Source organism: Bidens hawaiensis, unplaced genomic scaffold, assembly GCF_021521415.1.
Source record: "Bidens hawaiensis isolate Kalapana, Puna unplaced genomic scaffold, B.hawaiensis_p1.1 tig00031149_1, whole genome shotgun sequence".
In the NCBI taxonomy this organism is placed as follows: Eukaryota; Viridiplantae; Streptophyta; class Magnoliopsida; order Asterales; family Asteraceae; genus Bidens; species Bidens hawaiensis.
Window position 1 is genome coordinate 199,778 of NW_027495234.1, and position 8,116 is coordinate 207,893.

Genomic DNA, 8,116 nt, shown 5'->3' on the forward strand with positions numbered 1-8,116 from the left:
AATATTTTGTTATATATCTTTATTTTACTTTACCCTTATGTGACACTATAATCTATTAAGTCACTACTTTTTAGATTTTATACTTCCTAATTCTTTAGGTAATAAACTTATATAAAAAATTAAAATGATAAGAAATGCGTTTGGAAATCCCTAACAACATGAATACTTGATTGATTATTAGGCTATGTATGAGATTTGGTTTTACAATTACATATGAGACTATGCCTACCAATAACCATCCCAAACCCATCCCGTTGTCATTTGTAATTAACGCTAGTCAATTTTGGAGGAATTAACACGATTTGAGCACTGGTCAGCATCGTTGTTGGTAAGCTTAGATGATAATTATCTTGAGATGTTTCCTCTTATTCAACGTTTTGGTTTGGTTAGTATATACGCTATGTAAGTTGAGTCTTCCAAGGCTCACAATTCACTTTAGTTGGTGAAATAACATTTGCAATATAACTTTTATATAAGCTTTTGTTGGTGGTGTGACTTGTGGGTGCAAAATAACTTGCTACAACAAAGTTAAGTTGAGTACAAGTCAAACTTTAACGTAGGATATCATTCTCCGGTGCCAAATCATATGGCAATTATGTTCATATATGAGTACTTTTGGGTTTATAAAATTCAAAACAGGCAGACAAAACATCAACCAAAAGACACAAATGTCCTTCCAATGGTACTATTATGGCAACTTGATTAGCCATTATTTGTAATCTACACACATATACAACTTTCTAAGCAAATTGGGAACAAAAGAAACCAACACGAATAAAGCTTTCTATTTAATCAATCTACTCCTTTTATTTCCACCAAATAATGCATCTTTTATCTCCTTAATTGTTGAGTCCCATCTATCCATCCTTCTTTATTTAAAAGGTCATCGTCAAGATTTCATTAGTGATTCACTCTATAATGGACTTATATCTTTGCTTAGACAGGCCCTCATTCAATCAATCATTACACTTCCTTTTTATTAATTATTGTTATATAAAATATCTCGTCAAAAATAAAACTGATCACGTAAAAACAAACTTTTCGTGCTAAGCGTATGAGGTGATATGGTTGTTGATCTCAACAATTCAATGGTTAAGATTTAGACGATGACATGATAGATTGTAAATAACAGAAAGTTACAAATAGCTTAAAATGGAAAAACTGAATAAACCTCAATTGTTAACTTCAAATACGAGTAATTTTTATGTGTTGTTAGTATTTTTAAACAAATATATATTTTAAAATGAAGAATTTTATTACTAATATAATATGATTTTCAAATGCATGGTCATGGTCAAAAGTATTGATTTCTCTTTTTAAAAGAGGAAATACGTCAACATTTAAAAAGTAAAATAAAATAGTTGTATCGAGAAAATGAAAGAACAATCAGTTTGATGTTCAATCATGGTTACCTACGTACTTGTGTAGGATACTTATAAGAATAAAAAAGGTATACATATTATTTGCTAAATGTATCTATTTTTGGAATTATTTTACATAACTATTTTCTAAAATACTTGTAAATCGGTGAAATTTGAGTGTAGGATACTTAAAAAGTACATAAAGAAAAAATAGTATCGAACAATTTATCCCCATTATTGTTTTTTAACGTTATCACGTGACAATGAAATATAGTTTTTACAATCATTCAAAGCAAAAATAAAAATATAGTTTTACATGTTATCATCATACCCAACAAAAAGGTATTGAACAGTTCAGCCAATAAATTTTTGTAAATTAATTGAATCAACTTTTTATTATTTTTTATATATATTTTTATAAAAGTATATTACTAAAATACTATTCTTTTAATTTATTCAACTTTCACTTTTTGGAACCCCTTTATTTTTGGATAAATTGCTATGACTTTTTACATAATTAAAGTTGTTGGAACATAACGTATAATTTCAGTCTTTCTTCTTTAGATCACCCTTTTGAGGGATGTGGACAACTCAGCAATTTCTCGGGCTTTCAAAGCTAGTAAATTATGGGCTGGTTTCTCAATAGCCCGGTCCAACTTTGTTACTTTGGGCTTTCTTCACGTAATCACATATAGAGGTGTAAACAAAACCGGTTTGGGCCCCGTAAATCGGTTTTCAACACGACCAAACCTAGTTGAAAACCAGTTTGAGCCAACCCGCCCAACCCATAGGTATGACACCAGTTTGTATTCTCATTTATTGAAACCGGGTTTATAACCATTCGTTAGTAAAAAACTGTTTTTTCCCAAATTGATTTGTAACCCAAACCGGTTTGGCCCGAACCAGTTTTGACCAAGAGATAACTAAACTAAACCAATTTTGAACCCAAACCGGTTTAGAATAATACACCAATTTGTACATGTCTAATCACATATAAGTTAATATAACTATTTAATCCTTATAATTTGGTCATCTAGGTATCTTAATTTTGCTCATGTCCATTTTTGTAAATCATGAGTTTTATTTACCTTTGATTTTTATTTTAATATAAATGTATTCAAAGTTGATAGTGATAAACACAACATTCTTCTCTAATAGAGGTATCGTGTAAACGTGTACAAATCTTTTCATTATTTTTAATCATAACCTCTTAAATACTACATGTCTAATAAAAACATGATTAACAAGGTAGTAGTAGAGCTTCGTAAGTTTTCCAATAATGAGTTTCATAGCTAAAAGAAATAAAACTTTGTTAATGATTATGTTTGGTCTAAAAACAAATAAGAAATGAAACTTTATATGCCGAACATGATGGAGGCATCAAATTCGAGTTAATTTGAGTGAAATCAACATATTTTTGTGAACAATATATTTTTGAACAAATAAAATGTTGAAGAAACTTTTCAACATTAATCATATTTTTTTGTTAGATTTTATGCAAATGGAGGTAATCAAATATAGGGAAAGAAGGTTCATGTACATTTTAATCTTAACATGCGAACGTAAGAAATAATAATAATTTATAAAAAATTGAGAACGTAACAAATAATACAAATTACAATACCAATCTACACAAACAATGAGAACGTAATAAACCTAATGATAACATCAAATTGTTTCTCACTGTTTTCATGATAAGAATAAAATGTATTTGATCTTGTTTCATCAAATATATATGAATCAAATATATATTTAGATGTGGGTTATTAAGTAGCTTATTTAAAAAGTGTTAATGGTTAAAAAAAAAGCGGCTTATTAAAAATGAAATTCAATTAAATTTTAATATACAATCTACAAAATTTTAAACGTATAAAACAAAACAAAATTTTGTTTCTTCAAACAAAAAAAAAAATCTGATGTCACCCAAACAAACTTTTGTTTAAACAAGGTAAAGAAAGACCGAAAGTGACGATCCATGGAAACCATATATTATTGAAATAAAATGGCAACCTACGGTAAGCAACATGTTACTGATTTTGTGTTCTATCTGTATATTCGTTTCGCGACAATTTTCATATTTTACGCCATGCAAAAGTATGCTAATCAAGCTTGGTTACTTATGATCCAAGTAAATAACGTTTTTGTTCAACATTTTACACGTTTTCTCCATTGATATAAACACTTTTTTATATTTATAACGTATTCTTTCTAGATCAACATTTTTTATTTATTTATTTATTTTATTTTTATATTTTTTGTATATATGAAAAAAAATAAAAAAATTATCTCATTTTAATATATCAACTTTCATATACATTTTTCCCTTTTTTATTTATTAAATTTTATCATATCCATATAATTTTACTCTTCTAATAAACTTAAATAAAGAGGCTTAGGTGTTAAGAGTAGACCACATTCAATCTTAGTGTAGTTTCATAATCTTCTAATTTTTCATCTCGTTCATTCTAGCTATCTATGGGTAATTAGTTAAAACTATTTTGACCCATGAGTTATAACCAGATCATAGATAAAACAATTCTAGGTTTAGTTTCTTTCATGATATCACCCTCTCCTATCGTAATCTATACATATTCTCTGTCCATCATATCGATTAGTGTTATCCAAATAATTTTACATGCTTCAATTTATGTCAATATTGATTATGGTTTTGCTTCGATCCAAATCATTTATGTCCATTATATACGTGATTGTTCGATTTACATTTTGACATACAATACTAATTTTTATCAATACCGATATCGCTTCATTTTAGCTTGTACTCAAGTAAGATACCGATTTTAAGTTTGTATTCAAGTAATACATTTTTTCAATACTGGTTTTCCTTTGATATTTACAAAAGCCTTAAATATAAAGAGATTTTGGTCAAGACTGACTTTGCTTCGATTTTTAGGGTGCTACTAAACGTACCACTCCCTTTACACCATTTTTACTAAATATACACCACTCTTAACTTATTAGATAAATTATTATTACCTCTTAAAAATATTTATATACATATTAGTCCCTACAACATTTTTTTCACTTAATAATCTCCACTACATATATCAAATTAAAAACTATCAAGTATTACTATTAATTATTTTTTTAGTATTAATATTGTAAATATTTATAATATCTTTTTTTTTTTAAATTTAATAGTATATATATATATATTTATAATATCCTTATTTTACCTCTTTATCTTTTACAAATAAACCCGAAACTCGAAAACCTAAAACCCTAAACCCGAAACCCTAAAATCTAAACCCTAAACCCTAAACCCGAAACTCGAAAACCTAAAACCCTAAACCCGAAACCCTAAACTCTAAACCCTAAACCCGAAACTCGAAAACCTAAAACCCTAAACCCTAAACTCGAAATCATAAAAAAAAAAAGCAACTTGTAAAAAAAAATATATGAAATCCTTATTTTTGTGCGAATTTGGTAATTATATGATTTCAAATGGGTAATATGAAAGTTGGTTTTTCCAAGGTTGGGTATGACAAGCAATCATGAGGTAAGTTTATCCTGACCCGATTTTTATCATCAAAATGTTAAATTATTTTAATCAGCAATGATTTTGCTTCCATTTTTATCATCCAAATCTTGAAACACAATTACTTTATGATTTTTTTATAACATTTAGGGCTTTTGTTCAATTGAAAAACAAAACTTATTAGGGGTTTTGTTCATTTAGTCATGTGTATGGATGATTTTCCTTACTTTATTTTAAAAATCTCATTTTATGCTTTGTTAACAAGCGGATTTGGATAAAACTCAAATCTTGAAGCATATAGTGTAAATTAAAACCCCAAATTTTGAAACAAAATGAGTTTATGCTTTGTTTTAGGACATAGTTTGTCATGTGAAGATTGTTTATTTTTCAAGATTATGAATGTAATATACGAGAATTTGAAAACCTAAAACATTAAATATCGAATTAATATAACGCATCGGTAAATATTAAAAACTGATCGAAAATCAATGTTAACTAACCGAATATGATATATAATAAATGTTACTCAATCGATATGTTATAATAATAAGTTTAGGGTGTTTAAAAATTTATTCTAGACTAAAAGGGTTTAAAGGTTAAATTGATTATAAAATATACTTAGGGACCATTGTTGCCATGTCTTGAAAGTCAAATAGAAGACTTTGGTGCATGCTGTGAACATCCATTACGGCAAATACGGATTGATTCAAATCAATCTCTAACGATTTAACCGAGGCCCTGTTGTTTACAACTTGCTTATAAAACGACGACATCTTTAATCACAAATACAAACCCTAAATCAGAGTAAAAGTAAAAGGCTAGAAGTTGGAAAACAAGTAACTTAATAATTTATTTTGAGTGAAACAACTTTATTTATTTTTCGTTGTCAATAATATTGAACTTTTTTGGTATTGAATGATTTTAAACTTTTAAATTTGGATTTTTATTTATCGTATCGAGTGACACGTTGGCCATAACCGGGCTGGGGTGTTACAGTTATGGTATCAGAGCTTAGGCTCTTTCCTATCGAAACTTAAAAATATTTTTTTAATCTAAATAAATAAGACATGTGAGGACTGGGTAGAGGTTGGGCTAGGATTTCATCTGCTGTTTTCTTCTTCATCTGATTCGTTTCATGAACTATTCGTTCTGATATGAAAACGTTCTAATACTTGTTATAGATGCCTCCACGTTGCGACCCTAATAATTATGGTGGAGCAAACCTGCCTGATCCAGCTCTTATAGCTGCCGTCACTCAAGTTGTTACTGTTATGCTACCCAACATCATTAATGCAATGCAAAACCAAGGAGGAGGTGCTGGAGGTAATCCACCTGCTAGAGAAATTCCAGAAGCAGAAACCAAGACCCTTCACTAAGGCCGTCACACCAGTTGTAGCAAGAGACTGGATTTCTCACACTGAGAAGATATTTCGTGTGTTAGGAGTTGAAGACCAATAAAAGGAGAGATTGGTATCATATAAGCTAGAAGAGGATGCACAAACTTGGTGGGAAGGTGTGCTAACAGAAAGAGGAGGAGATCAGTTTGTTGAAAATTTATCTTGGGCAGAGTTTCGTTCTATTTTCTTTGAGAAGTATTTCACTACCGTGGATAAGAGCCACTACACTCGGAAGTATCATAGCCTTCGTCAGCGAGATGATGAATCACTTTCTGAATTCACTGACCGATTCTACCTGTTGATTGGATTTCTTGGAGCAGCTGCCGGAACACCTGAGGAACAAGCAGAAAAATACCAATGGGTTGTATGTGACCGGATTCGTAGATCAATCTATCATTCGACTTTCGCTACTGTTGCAGAAGCTGTTAAAGCTGCAAAGAAGTTTGATATGGAAAGGCAGGCATTTCTTGGAAGTTATGATGATAGCCGGAAGAGAAATAGGGATGGGAACCGTACCAGCGAGTCATCTCAAGGGTCATTAGGAAAACAGACTAAACCATGGCAAGGTAGGACCTGAAACCAGCAACCAGCCCAAGCTCAACCCTTAAACCAGAGAGGAAACCAGAACACTGCACCGATTCCTTTATGTGAGCATTATAACAAACATCACCCAGGAGTCTGCCGCCGACTTATTGGAGCTTGTCTTAGTTGTGGGGAGATGGGGCATATGATTATAGATTGCCCTCAGGCCAGGAACCGAACAGATGACACTATTAGAGGAGCTATTGCGCCTCCTACTACAAGAGGACGAGTGTTTACACTGACTGCTGGAGAAATTGCAAATACTTCAGGTATCAATTTTCTATTATTCCTAATAATCGTGACCTGCTTGTGCTCATTGATTCTAGTTTCATTTAGTTGTTCGTATCTTAGTAGTTATCGATACAATAGGTGGTACTCTTTCTAGTCTAATTTGTTTTCTTTAACTGATGTGCCTTATACGTGCTAGTTGATGTCGGGGTAACCCACTCTGTGTTCTTGCAATATCTGCCACACTTCTTAAAATGTGTGCCACTTCAATTCTTTGTTCTTTTAGTTGTTGTTACCTCTCTGTCAAATGTAATGTCTATCTATTGTATAATATTATTCCTTATTTTAGCAGTCTTAAATTTCGAGGCCGAATTTTTTTTAGGGGGTTGAGTGTTGAAATATCCGAACGCGTAGTGAAGTATAACTTAAATTTCGAGGACAAATTTTTTTTAAGGGAGGTAGAAGAAAACCTAAAAAATTAAATATTGAATTAATATAACGCATCGGTAATTATTAAAAACTGATCGAATATCAATGTTAACTAACCGAATGTGATATATAATAAATGTTACTCAATCGATATGTTATAATAAGAAGTTTAGGGTGTTTAAAAATTTATTCTAGACTAAAAGGGTTTAAAGGTTAAATTGATTATAAAATAAACTTAGGGACCATTGTTGCCATGTCTTGAAAGTCAAATCGAAGACTTTGGTGCATGCCGTGAACATCCATTACGGCAAATACGGATTGATTCAAATCAATCTCTAACGATTTAAGCGAGGCCCAGTTGTTTACAACTTGCTTATAAAACGGCGACATCTTTAATCACAAATACAAACCCTAAATCAGAGTAAAAGTAAAAGGCTAGAAGTTGGAAAACAAGTAACTTAATAATTTATTTTGAGTGAAACAACTTTATTTATTTTTCGTTGTCAATAATATTGAACTTTTTTGGTATTGAATGATTTTAAACTTTTAAATTTGGATTTTTATTTATCGTATCGAGTGACACGTTGGCCATAACCGGGCTGGGGTGTTACAGTTATGGTATC